The 20,575-nt window shown below is 39.1% G+C and overlaps 3 non-coding genes across 3 annotated transcripts; all 3 read left to right on the top strand.

The window, feature by feature from the left end:
- Nucleotides 1-1,098: 1,098 nt before the first annotated feature.
- TRNAV-UAC (transfer RNA valine (anticodon UAC)) lies at nt 1,099-1,170 on the top strand. The gene has a single exon. It is a non-coding gene; the product is annotated as a tRNA-Val (tRNA).
- A 7,030-nt stretch (nt 1,171-8,200) lies between these two features.
- Nucleotides 8,201-8,272, top strand: TRNAG-UCC (transfer RNA glycine (anticodon UCC)). Its single transcript has one exon. It is a non-coding gene; the product is annotated as a tRNA-Gly (tRNA).
- A 3,636-nt stretch (nt 8,273-11,908) lies between these two features.
- TRNAG-UCC (transfer RNA glycine (anticodon UCC)) lies at nt 11,909-11,980 on the top strand. Its single transcript has one exon. It is a non-coding gene; the product is annotated as a tRNA-Gly (tRNA).
- The last annotated feature ends 8,595 nt before the right edge of the window (nt 11,981-20,575 follow it).

Here is a 20,575-nt window from a genome sequence, read left to right as displayed (position 1 = left end):
CCGGTTGCATATCTTGCCTCAGCTGATGTGCCCAAACTGTTTCCCCCTTCTACTTGTGTTTTTCCTTCTACATAGTTTAATGAGAAAGTTAATGAGAGGTGTTATTTTGCTCTAGTTAGACCTCATTTGGAAAATGCCGCAAGTATTTGGGATCCTTGAGAGAAAATTTGGCAAAAAGAATTAAATAAAGTGCATAGAAAGTCCCCTAGATTCGTTAAAAATTGTTATGATAAGAACGCAAGTGTGACAGGTCTCTTAGGGGATTTAGGCTGGGAACCACTTGGAGTATGGAGGGAACACACGAGACTTAGATTTTTAGAAAGGTTCAGAACAAACGAGTTTAACTGTGACACCGAAGGAATTATAATGGCCCCACACTATTTGGGTAGATCAGACCACAAAGATAAACTAAGGGAGATAGATTATAGATCGATACAAACAATTATTCTTTCCCCGAGCAATCGGGAATCGTAGTAGTAAGAAATCATTTTAAAAATATTTAAAACATATAATTTACAAAAACGCGTTTATCAAGATGCCATTATATTCCTCATCTTTCAGCGCTCATTTTCGTTAATAGTATGATATCAGAATTGTTTCTCGTATGCGTTGAATATCAAAATGTCACTTATAACTGGTACAGGGTACAGGGTGAGGAAAATTTCCAAAGCAATAGATTTCAATGATTTCATTCACGGCATTTCATCCCTTTCCTTTTTTTTCTTCTTTAATTCTTTTAATTTTCTGCCTCTTGCCCTCGGAATCCTCTGTCCTATTATTAATATAAATTATTATACTGGTATATATATATATATATATATATATATTTATATATATATATATACATATACAGTATATATGTATGTGTATGTATATATATATATATATATATATATATATATATTTATATATATATATATACATATACAGTATATATGTATGTGTATGTATATATATATATATATATATATATATATATATATATATACATACACAGTAAAATTATTATAATTTGAAAAAGGAATTTTATTGCGTTACTAGTGCCTCGTTTCCTCAGTAATATAATTTTTGTACGAATTTTCTTAAATAGGTCTATACGCGTCGGTGGTGTAATGGTCAGCATAGTTGCCTTACAAGCAGTTGATCCGGGATCGATTCCCGGCCGACGCAAGCTTTTTTTCCTGGATGTTATTATTTTCCACGCTCGCATGTTCCTATAGCATTGGCATCTTCCTCTGTGTATACACGCGTGATCCATAATTTGCCTCTTAAATAAATTTGATCCTGCATAATCTTGTATAGTGCCTTCTTCCCATTACTGGGCGATTTTTCATCCTTTCAGTATGAAAGCGGACTCAAGTTTCAGCTGAATGGTGGGAAACAATAATATCAAACACGAAATATTAGACTAAACTTTGGAAATGAAATTAAGTCAGAACAACGCATAATATATGCATAGGCCGCTCTGTATTCGTTACCATCGTCTAATAGTGTTTCCATTTCTTAGTTTCAAAAGTGCTGTTCAAAATTTGCTGAAAGAAGAGAATTTAACATTTCCAAATAATAAAAAGCATCAATTTTCCTCATAAATAAGGTGAAATTTCATAAAAGGAAGGATGTTAATAATTGAAGGGGAAATTAACGTTCCAATCACTAAGAAACGCGAGCGTTCCAATGATATGAATCTTTATGCCCTCACATTACTTGAATACTTTCTCGTAAATGGAATCTCAAAAGAAATGGAAAGCCAATTTTGGTTCGTCCACAAATCCGGGCGTTAATGGCGGATTGCTTCGCGCGGAAGTCGCATTACCTGCAGGTAATATTCCTTATTTACCGTCCTACCCTATGGAAAGAATTCATGATGCACCACGCCCCTGCAATCGAAGAAAACTATAGGCCAAACATTCGACCGAGCTTGACGCCCTTTTTTCGGCCTTGGCTCGTGCTGCAGCTTCCATTGGGATGAATTTCTTTGAGCTCTGCCGCCTCAAAGTCATTGCAATGGTTATAAATTTCAGCATAAAATAATTCTAAGATTTCGTTTTTTATGTTTTTCTTTTTTCCCAGAGGTCATAAAATAGATGAAATGGAAGGGGAGAGTGCGTCGGCCAGTCTTTCTCGCGGATGATCCGGTGACCTAGCCATCTAGTGCTTTCGCTCTGGTGATCATTAGGAACCTAACGACATTCGAATGTTCATTGCTTCTAATATCAGTTATTTCCGGCGAGGCAAAAGTATTATTCATTCGCCCAGCACAGCTTCAATGATTGAGTGAAATTTCACCTTGGATACGTGCATTAATGCACTCGTATAAATGCCAACACGCCGACAATGCGAGCGCATTCAACACGTCCTGAATGCCGGCCAACCGGGCCTATTCGAATCGAGTCGTCTTGCCGATTGTTTCGGAATATTTTGCATGTAATGATTATATAAGCCTTTCGCAGTGATTTATACATTTGGCAGGCTATTTCCATTGGTGGGCAACTCTATTTTTGGGATTAGGTATGTAGACCAGACGTAGCAGCTGGTTGAGGAAATATGTGTTTATTGAGAGCTATCCCCCCTTGTACCTAGCGGTGACCTGTTGTGTTCTGCGCATGGACAGTACGATTTGAACATGTTTTGCTCCGGATCGAATGAGATGAGAAGGAGAGGGTGTTCATTGGTTGCCATTTCATTCCTTGTTACTTGGAATGCTTCCTCCTCGAATCTCAGTTAGGTTTATACGAATAATTGCCCGTGCCTATCTCGGGGTGTCTTGACCAGTGCTGCCGCTTCGTCTCGTCCGGCAATTTAAGAAAGCGTAACTACGATAAGTAGTGATTTAAATGGACAGGCTAGAGTTTCGATGGACACTTACAATACACATTTCGACACTCCTCTAAGTTCTGAATCTCAAAACAAAAAGTATCCCCAGGCTCAGGGAGTCACCCCTATGTTTGGTTAGATATGCTACGGGAGAGCTCACCCAATACTAACGGAGTGTGAAATTAATACATGAGGGCAATAAAGAGGCCAGCTCATTTCCCTCCGACGCCTTTGGTTTCCTAGAAATATAAATTTGGTTCCCAAAAATATCAACAACTTGAGTGAAGCAAATAGTGCCCAGAGGCGTCTCCTGCGATCGAACCCGGGCCCTGCCTTCAGTAGTCCAACCCTCAATAAATTGGAATGTTAATGTTTTGCAAAATAAAAAAAATATACTTTGGATTTATTCATTTTTATGTGACTTTTATTGTATGTTTTCGGAATTTATAACAATGGGAACCAAGGTGCTACCGCAACAATACATACCAATAACATATGTGTAGTAACCGCTATTCACAAAGCTATTAGCGTTGAAGTTGTGAAGAGCAATTACCTTTTCGGTCCGCTTCATCACTTGAGATAACATATAGTACTTTACAATTGCAATTGCTGTAATGGCGACGAGAAATACAGGTGGCGTTCTTTACGAGAAGCAGCGTTCGGGAGAAGAAAAAAGGGCTTTTGAAGATTATTTCTACTGCTTGACGCATGCAGAAAGGTGTCTCGATAGGCTTCCCAAACCCCTGCGCAAACAAGCGGGGAAGTGGATCAAGTTTTTGATTCGAACTAAACCCCGCAGCGTAAATGAGATGAGGACACGAAACACACACTTCAAAAACTTACTTCTGGATATGTCTCAAGGGACACTAACGGGAATATACCTTACGAATCCCCCTAAAGCGCACCAGCCCCTCCCACCAGCACAGACCGGTACCCGCTTCAACTGGGAGGACACCCCGGTTGAGGAAAGTGAAGCCATCGAGGAATGCGCCTTTCAGACTCCTCAATGGGTGACGGAACTGATCGAAGGAGGTGAACCATCGCCCTCAGACCAGCCATGGGACCCCCAAGTGGGTCACACCTCCGGAGATGGGAGACTGTATGTTGCCACGAGAGCTCTTCCACAGCAGCCGGGAGCATATGGATTCGTGAGCATGTCAGGAGGTGACGCTGTTGACATGCGAAGAATAAGGGGTCCTTCGACAATCCAAGACAGAGGAGGAGAGGACCAGTGGAGATATGCCACGGGTCCAGAGCCATGCCGCAGAGAACAGAACCCGATTCACTGGCAGCAAGCGAGGGCTAGAGCGACACAACATCAATGCATCCCCACTAGACGAGACATTATTCTACGAACAAAGGAAAGACTTCAGGCTGATTGCAACACTGAGATCAACCAGAGACTGGCCTACGTGAGAGAGAATATCGAGCAAGATTTGAGCCGTGCTCAAAGGAAGCATCAATTTGCTCGGTGGTCATGTGACATGGCGATGAGGGCAAGGGAACAGGCGATTGAAGAGAACGAAAGAGCACGGGCGAGAACTGTTGACGGACTTTTGATTAAGCTGGATGCACTTGAACGGCGAAATGTGTTCCTCTCACATTCAATTGAGCAAGGAATGCGACAATTGCACGAGACTAGAGAATACGTGAGGGACATTAAGATAATGCGCGCAAAACAATTGAAGGAACTCAATGATGAACTACGCATGAAGCAGATGTATCTCGCTGATTTGACAAAATACTACGAAGAGAATTACCTGGGTACTCTCGAATTCACTGGCGATTATGCATATGAAGAACGATTCTAATTATCGATTAATTCTGTAAACAACTTGTATTTTGTTTATTTTATCAATATATATATTGAGCAATGTATTTCATTGTTAGTTATTAAGGTTGATCCCGATTGATTTGAATAAAAAATTCTTATAAATGAAATCATTTGAATTTTAATTTCAAAGTTGGAATTATAACAATTAGATTTCATATATTTAGCACCCTGCAAGCCATGGATAGGGTGGTTGGAGTAATTATTTTTTAACCAATGGAATGGTTGTACTATTAGTTATTTGTTATGTTCGATTCAATCATCATCACGCCTGAAAATACTCAACCACCAAATAACTTGGTTTTCATGAATATAATTTCCGTGCATCTGGAATGTTGCCTTCCGTTCAACCAAGACCCCAGCTGCATTCGAGGAAGATAACTTTCAACAAATGAAATATGTAATCTTAAAAGGTTCTAGAAAAATTTAATGAATATTGGCTAATCTTGGATGAAATATTAGCAATACGAATTCCTCCCCCAGTCATTATTATGATAAAAAAAACAACGATGGGTTGAATGCAAGCGGAAATTATTTATTTTTCAATATTGGTTAATGGGATCGTACATTTAATATGCCTCAAGTATGTAATGCGAAGGCAGAGAGCAATTCATCTTAATGTTAATTCTAAAGGAAAGTGTTCAACATTACAGAATAATATGTCTTAATTAATTCAATTACCTTGTGTTGATGTGAATTCGGCCATCCAACCACACTGCTACCTTATTTGAAACTATGTAGCATTCTGGTGAATATTACATGCTTTGGCATTTGTTTCATGTCACCCGTGGACATGCCTGCAGTTAGGAATACCTCAGGCATTTGTTACTGTTTAGCCAATCTGAAAATAACATTTTCCAAGGTCTACAAAATGTCAATTCGTTCTAGCAGTGTCATTGTAGCTTTGGATAATGATCATCCTTAAGTTCAGGTTTAATTACATTTCCATTTACAAAAGAGCAAGAAATGAAATAATTAGTTCTTTTCAACTCAAATAAATTCTGGTTGTGTTAAAGTAATGGCAACTTTCATGATTTAAAATAGATGATAAATACACATTACACAATTATATGTTCGGAGTGGAAACCAATAATAAATCGAAAGATAAAGAAGGAAGTTCTGGTATAATCCTTCCAGTCTTGCATTTCCTCATTGGCCTGACTTTCTTCCCTCACTTGCATTTTTTAGTAAACCTTGTATTTTTCCAATGATCGGCCTTTCTAGTGTTTATAACTGGTCTACATTTACAGTTTTGTGTGCTAGGGATTCGCTTAAATAGAGGAATTTAGTCTAACTGCTGAGTCTTTACGCTATCCCGTCGCACTTTTAGAAATATGGTCTTGTTGTAAATAACCTTTTTTTACCGTATGCCCTCTACATTTTATTGACAATTGTGTCTCCATCAGTTTCTTTTCTATATTTTTCTCTTTTAAATTATTTCAAATATAAAATTAAGTGATTTCAAAGAATTATTTACCACACCATCGTTTCAATGTTTTATCTTTCTTCAATTTCCCTTGTATTAAAAAATGTTCAATTTAAATTGAGGACCATTTGCAATTTAGTTATTGGATTCACTTTTTCCGCTGGAGTTCGTTAAAATATCCTTATGTTGCGTACTTTCCTTGACGATTAGATGGACCACAGATATAGCTTTGCGTCCCTTATTTGTCGCATTTTCAGAAAGTATGGCAAATTATTAACCCGCAAATACTGGACGGGTCGTTTCAAAACATTTATTAATTCTTCTCAGCATTAGTGGTGAGATATTTTTTTGCCTTTAAGGTTCCAATCCAAATTCTAGTCATTTATGCCAAGACACAGCTGAAAAGGATTATTGATAAATCATCACCTAGCCTTACACCTTTGATTATTTTAAAGGTTTGCATAATGCGTCCTTGAATTGTAATTTTGATGTGGCGTACATTACAGTTTCACGGATTAGGGGTCCTAATTTAATTTTAACCGCAAACTCTCATGTTATTTTTGCCAATATTTTCAATTTCAACAAAATTAAACGCTTTTTTTTAATTCTAAATTTTTTTAGAAAAATAAAGGCTGGTCAATCAGCCTGTCTATTCATATCAGAGTAACAATTTAAATAAGTTTAGTGTATTACATACTATACTCGTCCACAGTGAAAAGATTCAGAAGCGTCAATGCTGCAACAAGATTATGCACAAAATTCGTTATGTTTTGTGTTTATTGTATTTTATGTATGTTGTTTACTTTTTTAACACGGTGTTCGTAGGTTTTAAACCCACCCTTATGCTTTGTAGGCGTTTTCCCACCTGGGTTTTTACTAGAGTCATCATATCTGAACTCACTGGGTTTAACCCACAAAATTACCTCTGGGTCCCATTTCTTTTACTATTTATTAGCACTTTATCATTGTTTCCTTTTTTTCTGATATCACCTTTAATTTTTCCACTGTTATTACTATTTTTATGTCCTTAACGAAGGGTGAACTTAAAAAATGGACCTTATTGTCTCAATTTCTCCCAAATAAAACTGTTTATTTATCTCTCTATATATTTTGATGTATTTCACTGTTTATTTCGATAAAAACTTTTGCATTGTTTAGTAAACCTTGTATTTTTCTAATTATCTGTCTTTCCAGTGTTTATCACTACAAAAAAAATTATTCTAGAGCGCTAGGCATTCGCTTAAATTAAGGCATTTAGTCTTTACTGCTGAATTTTTACGCTATCTTGTCGCACTTTTAGAAATATGCTCTTGTTGTAAATTACATTTTTTATAACGTTTTTTATTTATGGACAATTGTGTTTGAAGCAGTTTCTTCTCTATATTCTTCTCGTTCAACTTATCTGAATTATTATACGCAATTCGGATATCGGAAAAATGCCTCCCTCGTAATATACGATCAGCGGAGAATGGAATTTACTGATTGAAACAATGAATGAATATCAAGCGTCAGCAGTGTAACGGTCACCATGGTTGCTTTCCAAGCACTTGATCCGGGTTCTGTTCCCGGTCGACGTATTGGTTTTTTTTTCAGTTAGTTAGTTTTCACCGACTGTTTTCATCCGTCATTTAATGTCTACTTTAATTTGAATCTGCATAAAATTGTATGCTGTCTACGCCATCATGTAAGTTCGATTTTCGGCAGGGGCTCAATTTTACTCAACAAGCTAAGAAGTAATGCTCACCTTTTTAAACATGGCTAAATGGCCGTCATAGTTGCATTCCAAGTATATTCGGGTTCGATTCTCTGCCGACGCATTGAATTAAATGATTGATGCGATGTAGGTGTATAACCCGTCAATGGTGTAATTGTCAGCGTAATTGCCTCCCAAGCAGTTGATCCGGGTGGCGTGGCATTGCTATTTGTAGCATATGCATCGTCGCTTTCGTTTCCATGCAATGGTTCTCGACTATCATAATGAATGGAGCAGTCCGCCCTAATCAAACGCTGGAACCCACGCAAGATCGCTTTCCTGGAACGTCATAGCATTTGCAGAAGAAAAGCCTCTCTCGCAATGTATGATGCGCAGTTCGTGAAATGTAATGGTTGATGCGGATGTATTTTACATGGCGTCGGTGGTGTAATGGTCAGCATAGTTGCCTTCCAAGCAGTTGATCCGGGTTCGATTCCCGGCCGACGCACTCTTTTTTTCCTGTATAGTATATATAGTATTTTCCACGCTCCGTCGTTTCGCATAGCATTTGCATCTTCCTCAGACCTACGCGCGATCCATTATTTCCACTTAAAAGAATTTGATACTGCATAAACTTGTATCGTTATTACTCCGCCTTGTTATTCATATTTTGGTGCTTTTAGCTCGAAAGAGTACTCACATTTGTAATAATTATTAAATGAAATGGAGTGATACCCTTATATCTAATGCAGAATATTTTAGTAAATTTTGGAAAGAAAATGAAGTTAGAATGACGCATATAACATGTGTAGGCCGCTCTGTATTCGTTACCATCGTCAAAGGTGTTTCTATTTCTTAGTCTTCAATAATAAAATTTTAAATAACAAATGCGGACATGCATACATGCTTGGGGAGGACTCGATTGAAAATAAGAGGTAACTAACCTAATGAATTAGTTATTGGTTATGCGAAAGAGGGGAATAAATATAAGCCACAACCATTTATACGACAGGCCTTGACGATATCAGGAATATTGCATTCAGAATTGAAAAGGAATAAGGGGAAATTCTACTATCCCATGGACATGGAACACACAGTCCCCGCCCCAAAAGTCGGGGAATTCAACACCATTGTAGGTAGTGGAGGCCATAAGATGCAGAAAAAGACGAGGGATGGAAGGAGAACCTTGAAGGCAAACAAAAAAGGGTAAGGAATACCGTAATGAGCACTCCATTATTTAATGACATTCTGATGCCGTCAAGTGGGATGGATATTGATAAGAAAACACATGAGGTTAGTGGAAGCGAATGCATTTGAGTGAAACTAACTATCCCCAAGACGCTGAGGGTGGCAAGTGGAATTTTTTCTATCTATAACCCTACTGTCGATATCTTGTATTGTCCGTGGGAAGAAGGAATCCTTGAGTTGGCTAGTTCTGGCATCTATTTCCCGAATATTATATACGTGATCCAAGTGACCAATGCATGTTGGAGTGCGAATTAGTCCTCTGTGCTGAAACATGCGGATCTGAATTTATTTAATAATTTCAATCGTGCATTGAATCGTCTCTCTTCTAATTATTCCCACCCCAACTCCATAAGCATTTCGGTGACGCTTTGCGTTTCATCGCAAGAGTTTTTAACGAATCGGGCTGCCCGGCATTGAACCTTCTAAATTTCCCGAATGAGGCATGTTTCACTCGGATCCCATACGCTACATGCGTATTCTAAATGAGGCCTCACAAGAGCGTGGTAAGAGCATTCCTTGACCTTGTAGTCACTTCTACCAACAATGCGTCTCATAAATAGCAATTTTTATATGCTTGCCCGCATACTTTACGTATGTGGGTGCCCCAAGTTAAGTCCTTAGTGATTGTAACACCTAGGTACCGAATCAACTATTTCTAGGTCAACTGCAAGTAGTTTGTAAAAAAATCCCGTTGACCCCGCTTTAAAGAAATACACCACTGAACATTTATTATGGTTTAATGGCGATCCCCATTTTGCTCACTATTTCGAAATCAGATCAATATCCTTTACTACAGGGTTCGTCCGGAAAATAAGGGTACTGAGCTCAGGAAAAAAATGTATTACACTTTTACATATCTTAAGCTAATATTCCTCAAAATAGGACCCTTGTGAGTCGATACACTTGTTCCAGCGGCGTTCCCATTCCTGGAACGCTCCCGCGAAGGCATCATCGGGAACCTCTCGAAGACACGTCGTCACGGCCTCTTTGACGGCGTCCAAAGTCCCGTATCGCGTTCCTTTCAAACTCCTCTTTATCTTCGGGAACAGAAAGAAGTCCGGAAGAAGTCTCTAAAAAATGTGGATCATTTTTGCAGTGATCCGCAAGTTGTGTCGCGATTTCCAAACGATTGAGTCTTGGATCATCACTGAGCACTTTCGGCACCAACTTTGCACAAATTTTTCGCATCTGTAATTGCTCCCTAATAATCTCGTGCACTATTGTTTTTGGCACATTACACTGCTCTGCTATCATCCGAACATCCACTAAGACGACGATCAGAGTTCAGTACATCGCCAACTTTTCGCACATTTTCGTCGGTTAGTGTCGTTGATGGGCGTCCAGGCCGTGGTTCGTCGTCGACCTCTTCTTTGCCCTCCACGAACATCTTGTGCCACCGAAAGATCATGTTTCTGGACATGGTTGACTCCCCGTAAGCCTGGTTAATCATACCGACAGTTTCGGTAGACGATTTCCCAAGCTTTACCGCAAATTTGATGGAATAACGCTGCTCCAAAAACTTCGGCATCGCGTTCCGTGACGTGGGTCGAGCGTGGAGGTTCGCGTTAACAGAGCTCCTCACTACACCACAGCTCAGAGCCGACTGCCTTTTTCAGCGTCGCTTGCCAACATACCCCCCTCCAATCGCAGCCCGTCAGAGCGGTGCTGGGCGCGCCTGGTGCGGCGCGCCCAGCCCAGGAGTCAGTACACTTATTTTCCGGACGAAGCCTGTATTATTAAACGATCCGCATCCCCAGATATCTCCCCGTGAATCACCCTGTCATCCGTGAACATCATAATCTTACTTTTCACTTGGCGGGTGAAATAGTCGGCAAAATTAAAGACACTATAATTCCGCCCTTGGCCTTCCCCTTAGATTATTTTATCTACGATTCCTTCGATTGTGACCCCAATTGGGTTATTCTAGTTCTCCGGTTGCATATCTTGCCTCAGCTGATGTGCCCAAACTGTTTCCCCCTTCTACTTGTGTTTTTCCTTCTACATAGTTTAATGAGAAAGTTAATGAGAGGTGTTATTTTGCTCTAGTTAGACCTCATTTGGAAAATGCCGCAAGTATTTGGGATCCTTGAGAGAAAATTTGGCAAAAAGAATTAAATAAAGTGCATAGAAAGTCCCCTAGATTCGTTAAAAATTGTTATGATAAGAACGCAAGTGTGACAGGTCTCTTAGGGGATTTAGGCTGGGAACCACTTGGAGTATGGAGGGAACACACGAGACTTAGATTTTTAGAAAGGTTCAGAACAAACGAGTTTAACTGTGACACCGAAGGAATTATAATGGCCCCACACTATTTGGGTAGATCAGACCACAAAGATAAACTAAGGGAGATAGATTATAGATCGATACAAACAATTATTCTTTCCCCGAGCAATCGGGAATCGTAGTAGTAAGAAATCATTTTAAAAATATTTAAAACATATAATTTACAAAAACGCGTTTATCAAGATGCCATTATATTCCTCATCTTTCAGCGCTCATTTTCGTTAATAGTATGATATCAGAATTGTTTCTCGTATGCGTTGAATATCAAAATGTCACTTATAACTGGTACAGGGTACAGGGTGAGGAAAATTTCCAAAGCAATAGATTTCAATGATTTCATTCACGGCATTTCATCCCTTTCCTTTTTTCTTCTTTAATTCTTTTAATTTTCTGCCTCTTGCCCTCGGAATCCTCTGTCCTATTATTAATATAAATTATTATACTGGTATATATATATATATATATATATATATATATATATATATATATATTTATATATATATACATACACAGTAAATTATTATAATTTGAAAAAGGAATTTTATTGCGTTACTAGTGCCTCGTTTCCTCAGTAATATAATTTTTGTACGAATTTTCTTAAAGAGGTCAATACGCGTCGGTGGTGTAATGGTCAGCATAGTTGCCTTCCAAGCAGTTGATCCGGTTTCGATTCCCGGCCGACGCACGCTTTTTTTCCTGATTACTATATTTTCCACGCTCCGTCGTTTCGCATAGCATTTGCATCTTCCTCTGGCCTACGCGTGATCCATAATTTACCACTTAAATAAATTTGATACTGCATAATCTTGTATCGTTAGTACTCCGCATTGCTATTCATACTTTGGTGCTTTTAGCACGAAAGAGTACTCACGTCAGTAATAATTATTCTGTGGCATGAACTGGTACACTTATAACTAATGCAGAATATTTTAGTAGATTTTGGAAAGAAAATGAAGTTAAAATGACGCATATAACATGTGTAGGCCGCTCTGTATTCGTTACCATCGTCAAAAGGTGTTTATATTTCTTAGTCTTCAGTTATAAAATATTAAATAACAAATGTGAAAATGCATACATGCTGGGGGAAGACGCGATTGAAAACAAGATGTAACTAACCTAATGAATTAGTTATTTGTTATACGAAAGAGGGGAATAAATATGAGCCGCAACCATTTATACGACAGGCCTTCACCATATCAGGAATATTGCACTCAGAATTGAAAAGGAATAAGGGGAAATTCTAATATCCCGTGGACATGGAACACAAAGTCCCCGCCGCTAAAGTCGGGGAATTTGACACCGCTGTAGGTAGCGGAGGCCATAAGATGCAGAAAGAGACGAGGGATGGAAGGAGAACCTTGAAGGCAAACAAAAAAGGGTAAGGAATACCGTAATGAGCACTCCATTATTTAATGACATTCTGATGACGTCAAGCGGGATGGGTATTGATAAGAAAACACATGAGCTTAGTGAAAGAGCATGCATATAAATAGAACTAATTATTTTTAGACGCTGAGGGTGGCAAGTGGAGTTTTTGCTATCTATTACCCAACTACCGATATCTTGGATTGTCCGTGGAAAGAAAGAATCCTTGAGTTGGGTAGCTCTGGCATTGTTTTCCGAAATTTTATTAGCAATTTTTATATGCTTGCCCGCATACTTTACGTATGTGGGTGCCCCAAGTTAAGTCCTTAGTGATTGTAACACCTAGGTACCGTATCAACTATTTCTAGGTCAACTGCAAGTAGTTTGTAAAAATATCCCGTTGACCCCACTTTAAAGAAATATACCACCGAACATTTGTTATGGTTTAATGGCGATCCCCATTTTGTGCGCTATTTTGAAATCCGATCCAGATCCTTTACTATTATTAAACGATCCGCATCCCCAGATATCTCCCCGTGAATCACCCTGTCATCCGTGAACATCATAATCTTACTTTTCACTTGGCGGGTGAAATTGGGCAAAAATGAAGACATTATAATTCCGCCCTTGGCCTTCCCCTTAGATTATTTTATCTACGATTCCTCCGATTGTGGCACCAATTGGGTTATTCTAGTTCTCCGGTTGCATATCTTGCCTCAGCTGATGTTCCCAAACTGTTTCACTCTTCTACTTGTGTTTTTCCTTCGACATAATGTAACGAGAAAGTTAATGAGAGGTGTTATTTTTCTCTGGTTGGACCTCATTTGGAAAATGCCGCAAGTATTTGGGATCCTTGGGAGAAAATTTGGCAAAAAGAATTAGATAAAGTGCATAGGAAATCCCCTAGATTCGTTAAACATTGTTATGATAAGAACACAACTGTGACAGGTCTCTGGGGGGATTTAGGCTTGGGAACCATTTGGAGTATGGAGGGAACACCCGAGGCTTCAACTTTTAGAAAGGTTCAGAACAAACGAGTTCAACGATGACACCGAAGGAATTATAAAGGCCCAACACTACTTTTTATTATTTTATTCTTCCTCTATTTTGGACATTTTTCATATTAAGATCTTATATGAGCCTGATATTCCTTTTGCGGAAACGTATTCTTTGCATTATGAAGGAATCCTAGGCAAAGAAAATTTGAATTTGTATGGCTGATAATAAGTGAAATTCCTAAGCATACAATTACACTCACTAAATAAAAAAACCTATTTTACGAAAATATAACAGGCAATGTTTCGTAATTAGGGCTAATAGGTGGACAATCAAAACGCAGTTAATTATGGGCGTGGCAGTCATCGGAATACTGACGGCTGATAATTTCCTCAGCGGTGATTTGACATTTGGAAAATATGACTCCCATTCCAATAAAAAAGAACGATACATCTCCTCAATCCAAATTCAACGAATGCGAGGTGTTGACTTTGTTTGAGCTCTCCCGCCTCAAAGTCATTGCGATGGTTATAAATTTCAGCATAAAATAATTCTAAGATTTTCTTTTTTCCCAGAGGTCATAAAATCGATGAAATGGAAGGGGAGAGTGCGTCGGATAGCCTTTCTCGCGGACGCCCCGGTGACCTAGCCAGTGACCCATCTACTGCTGTCGCTCTGTGGACCATTAGGAACCTATCGACATTCGAATGTTTATTGCTTCGAATGTCAGTAACTCCGGCGAGGCAAAAAAATTATTCATTCGCCCAGCACAGCTTCAATGATTGAGTGAAATTTCACATTGGATACGTGCATTAACACATTCGCATAAATGCCAACACGACGGAATAAGTGCTATATAAATTTGGCAGGCTATTTAGATTGGTTGGCAACTCTTCTTTTGGGATTAGGTATATGGACCAGACGTAGCAGCTGGTTGAGGAAATATGTGTTTATTAAGAGATTGAGAGCCAATCCCCCCTTGTACCTAGCGGTGACCTGTTGTGTTCTGTGCATGGACAGCACGATTTGACCGCTTCTTGCTCCGCATCGAATGAGATGAGAGGGAGAGGTCGTTCATCGGTTGCCATTTCATTCCTTGTCATTTGGAATGCTTCCTCCTCGAATCTCAGTTTGGTTGATAGGAATAATTTCCCGTGCCTACCTCGGGTAGAAAAAGAAAAACCCAAAGTGAATTTGAGGAAAATAATTTCCAACCAATATAACATGCAATATTAAATTGTTTTGAAAAATTTCCTCCGCATATTGGCATTCTATGCGTACTATCACCCATCGTTTACGCCTCGGTAGTTTTCTTAACATGTAGGAGAATTTATCAACCTCTTCATTTCTGAAATTCGTCCCTGTTACATCCAAAATCAGCGTTCAATAATCATGTGAATAGCATTGTGGTGGGTAATAAACAGCTTTAAATACAATCACCTCTAAAATTTTAATTTTTCATTTCTACAGCCATTGATAAATTAATATTTAAGGAGTACTATTTCTAATTTCAATTCGTAGTATCATTGAAGAAGGAACCTGGCCGGAAGACTGGGAAGAGATCAGTTTCCCAGAACTTCCCGTGAATCGGGAAATGAATGAATTTGGAAAAACTAATGATTAGATTGAAGAAAATAGGAATAGATTTGAGGGACAGGAGGCTAATCCGCAATTTATACATGTCTCAGACTGCTCAGGTACGAGTGGGGAACGGGGAGACCGGTTGGGCAGTGTTAGGAAGAGGTGTAAGGCGATGAATGTTGCCCATTAACACTGCTGATTTTCTACCTGAATGCAAAGGAAATGATCAAAGAGGCATGGGAAGCACTAGAGGTAGAAATGAGAGTGGGCGGGGATTTCGTACAATCAGTAAGGTTCGCTGATGACTGAGTTTTAGTTTGTCAGTCAGCGAAAGGGTTGCAAGCATTGCTGGGTGAATTGGAAATTAAGGGCGAAAGGTATGGGATGAGAATCAATATTAATAAAACAAAGGTTATGCGATTTTCTAGAAAGAGAAAGGCTAAGATAAACATTTAAATGGGAAGGGAAAAACTAGAGCGGGTGGAACAGTTTCCGTATGTCTATGTTTTGGTCTCTTATAGTTAAAGAGACAAATGGTGGCATTTTAAACCTGTCGATTTCGGCCACTGATCTCCATCTTATTTCTCTCGTGGACTGGATACCCCTTGTCGCAGAGTATCCACCGGGGAGGAGGACTCGGTGCGCCTTCGTGTCACGTCACAGAAAGGACTCAACCCCGGATTTATAATTCGTTTCCCTTGGGATCATAGTCGCAACTTCCTTCTCATCCAAGAAGAAAATTCTATCAGACTAGAGAATATGTGAGGAAGATTAAGAAATTGCGTATAATTTTCCCTTTTCTTAAATGCAATGCTCCTCACGTAAGAGAGAAATTTTCAGATGATACAGTTAAATCTGAAAGAATAATGACCTCAGAGTGAAGTACATATTAGACGTCAGCTAGAAAGGTCGATGAGCAATTACACTACGAATTAATAATGTTGACCTGGCCAAAGATGGAACGTTTTTAATGAAAAAGCAGCAATCTGGACATAAATGTGCGTTCGCATAAGGATTAAAAAAAAGAAAAAAAGGCTGTAGAGGCTCTATCCTGCTTAACAGCACGCGGCAGGGGGCGTTTGGACGCCAGGCTTGGAGAGGTTTTTTAATGTGAAAACTAATCCTGTATACTTTAACTGTTCCCCCACCACACGCCTTTGCGCGCCTTCCAGGGTATTGTGCAAATGGATTCTCGACAGCGCGTACTTATTACTCCCGTATTAGTGCTCCCACTTTTACTGTTAACACGAATAGTGCGCGGGGAAAATAAAATCACTTAATTTATTACTTCGAAAGTCTAACCCTCGTATCGTGTGACATTTTTTAGTCCTTCCAATGTAATTAGGGAGCCTGATTATTTCTCCAATTGTTGGCCTTGTCAATGAAACAGGGGGTATTATTATATCACCAACGCGGGATGGAGGAATGTTAATGTTTTGCAAAATAAAAAAATATACTTTGTATTTATTCATTTTTATGTGAATTTTATTGTATGTTTGTGGAATTTATAACAATGGGAACCAAGGAGCTACCGCAACAATGCTGCCAATAACACATGTGTAGTTACCGGTATTCACAAAGCTATTAGAGTTGAAGTTGTGAAGAGCAATTACCTTTTCGGTCCGCTTCATCAATTGAGATAACATATAGTACTTTACAAGTGCAATTGCTGAAATGGCGACGAGAAATACAGGTGGCGCTCTGTACGAGAAGCAGCGTTCGGGAGAAGAAGAAAGGGCTTTTGAAGATTATTTCTACTGCTTGACGCATGCAGAAAGGTGTCTCGATAGGCTTCCCAAACCCCTGCGCAAACAAGCGGGGAAGTGGATCAAATTCTTGATTCGAACTAAACCCCGCAGCGTAAATGAGATGAGAGTACGAAACGCACACTTCAACAACTTACTTCTGGATATGTCTCAAGGGACACTGACGGGAATATACCTCACGAATCCCCCGAAAGCGCACCAGCCCCTCCCACCAGCACAGACCGGTACCCGCTTCAACTGGGAGGACACCCCGGTTGAGGAAAGTGAAGCCACCGAGGAATGTGCCCTTCAGACTCCTCAATGGGTGACGGAACTGATCGAAGGAGGCGAACCATCGCCTTCAGACCAGCCATGGGACCCCCAATTGAGTCACACCTCCGGAGATGGGAGACTATGTTGCCACGAGAGCTCTTCCACTGCAGCCGGGAGCATATGGATTCGTGAGCATGTCAGGAGGTGACGCTGTTGACATGCGAAGAAGAAGGGGTCCTTCGACAATCCAAGACAGAGGTGGAGAGGATGATTGGAGATATGCCACGGGTCGAGAGCCATGCCGCAGTGAACAGAACCCTATTCACTGGCAGCAAGCGAGGGCTAGAGCGACACAACATCAATGCATCCCCACTAGACGAGACATTATTCAACGAGCGAAGGAAAGACTTCAGGCTGATTGCAACACTGAGATCAACCAGAGACTGGCCTACGTGAGAGAGAATATCGAGCAATATTTGAGCCGTGCTCAAAGGAAGCATCAATTTGCGCGGTGGTCATGTGACATGGCGATGAGGGCAAGGGAACAGGCGATTGAAGAGAACGAAAGAGCACGGGCGAGAACTGTTGACGGACTTTTGATTAAGCTGGATGCACTTGAACGCCGGAATGTGTTCCTCTCACATTCAATTGAGCAAGGAATGCGACAATTGCACGAGACTAGAGAATACGTGAGGGACATTAAGATAATGCGCGCAAAACAATTGAAGGAACTCAATGATGAACTACGCATGAAGCAGATGTATCTCGCTGATTTGACAAAATACTACGAAGAGAATTACCTGGGTCCTCCCGAATTCACTGGCGATTATGCATATGAAGAACGATTCTAATTATCGATTAATTCTGTAAATAATTTGTATTTTGTTTATTTTATCAATATATATTGAGCAATGTATTTCATTGTTAGTTATTAAGGTTGATTCTGATTGATTTGAATAAAAAAATGCTTCAAATTGAAATCATTTGAATTTTAAATTCTAGGTTTAAATTATAACAATCAGATTTCATATATTTAGCGGTGGGTTGATGCTTAAGGCTGACATTTTGAAGAATTTTAAGTCCATACGGTCATATCTTCAATTAACAATATTTTTTCAGAATGAATCTCATTACTCTTTGGACAAACGTCGCACGTCCCCACAAATAACAGTGTTTATGCCACCTTGGTGACAGCATAAGCGAAATTGTTTTTCTTAACTAATATACAGGTAAGAATGAATGTATATATGTAAAATCTGCTTTGCATATTTTTCATACCAAGTACACTGGCTGATCTTTATGTTCATCATAGTTTTTCATAAATGTGAGAAGAATTTATGTGAATAATTACCTATTTAGACAATGTATTTGAGCATATTTTATTGAATAAATAAAAAATTGAGAATCGCTTCAGGATCTAGTCATATATAATTGGAAGTAACCCAGATCAAGTTAAGATGCTACATCAACTAGAATTGATATCAGCTAGCTTTAAAAATGATAAAATTTAAGTTTTAACATACCTGGTAATATAAGATCCATCCAGGTAGGTGAAGAATTCTTATGATAATCCACCCCGGCCATCTTCAAGTAGAGAGATGCATGGTGGTTTCCTTCTTGACTTACCTTTGTTTATTGACCATTCCTCTTACATTGAATCTTTCAAGCTAACAGCAGGGCAGTCGAAAAATCAGTATTACATCGCATGGTAAGTATTTTATAAGCAGGTACCCGTGAGACAGGACACATAAAAACTAAGGACCTGTCTTTCATGAGTAAAACCAAAGTAGTCTCTCTTATTACGATTCCAGAGGGTTTTTAATTCAGGACTTCAGGGTGACACCTAAAACATCAATTTCAGAGCCCTCACTCCATTAAATGTTCCTGCATAGAGAGATTCTGTATGGTGTGTCAAATTTGAAAAGGTGGGCTTAAAATTTCACTTTTCTCTTAATAATGTCAGCCCCTTTATACTGAAATATATAAAAAGGACAGAAAAGGGCTTCCTTACAATAACAATTAAATCAAATCATGAAATCCACTGTTCAGACATTGAAAAAATGTTAAAATTAGTGATTACATTTTCGCGCTATTGTTATAAAAAGAGAAAATGACATTTCAATATCTTCAGGTTATTTTCTTCTTTTGAATATTTACCCTGAAGAAATACTAATACTATGCCCCGCAGAAAAATTTTGCTCCACCATATAAGCCAGGAAACAAATATTTACTAAGGTTTTGTGATTTAAAAAATTATTATTAGGTAATCTACCAATTAAGGTAGTTTTTGAAATGGACACAACTACCAAATAAATATTCTGCTACACTCAACAAAACACAACTCAACATCCTACTCTACAACAAGCCCCTCTTCATCTCTTCAGACTTCCTTCATTCCATTCAACATCCTGATCATATTCCTGCCCTTTCCTCATTTGCCCAAAATTCTCCCCTCTATTACAGTCTCCAACATCCCACTACCGATCAATACGCCCTTCATCCATATTTCCTGCCTCCTTATGATTTCTCCCAACAATCCCCTCTCCTCCCCCAACCTACTCAACACTTCCTCATTTGTTTTCCTTTCAGTACATTTCACCCTCTCCAAACCCACATTTCAAAAGCCTCCAATCTACGTCGATCCTCCTGCTTCAATGACCATGTTTCCACGCCTTACATAACTACGCTCCATACCAAAGTTTGGACAAGCCTATCTCAGTATCCTACATCAACTAATCCATCCTCCTTGTGAAACCTCTTTGCCTAGAGCAATTCTTCTCATTTCACGCCAACAACTTCGAACATTTTGGTCCAAAACACTTCCGAGATACGTAAACTGTTCCATCTGCTCCAGTTTTTGCACTCCTATTTTAATATTAAGCTTAGCCTTTGTCTTTCTGGAAAATCGCAAGACCTTTGCTATATTTATATTGATTATCATCCCATATATTTATTCTCATCTAATGCATTTGAATTTCCAATTCACTAAGCAATATTTGCAACCCCTTGGCTGACTGACAAACTAAAGCTTGGTCATCAGCAAACCTAACTGATTTTACGAATTCCCCGCCCACTTTCATTCCTACCTCCAGTTCTTCCCATGCCTCTTTAATCATTTCCTCCACATATATGTTGACCAGCACCGGTGACAATGGACAACCTTGCCTTATACCTCTTTTCTCCAATTCCTATTTTCTTATCCGTTTTCCCCAATTCAATCTATCAAATGTCTTTTCAAAATCTATGAAACATGCAAATACATCCCAATTGTATTCCATATTCCTCTCAATTAGTGATCTCATTACTGCAATGTCATCACG

The sequence above is a fragment of the Hetaerina americana genome, unplaced genomic scaffold (assembly GCF_022747635.1).
Source record: "Hetaerina americana unplaced genomic scaffold, ioHetAmer1.1.p SCAF_7, whole genome shotgun sequence".
Taxonomy (NCBI): Eukaryota; Metazoa; Arthropoda; class Insecta; order Odonata; family Calopterygidae; genus Hetaerina; species Hetaerina americana.
This window is presented reverse-complemented; position numbering and strand designations above follow the sequence as displayed.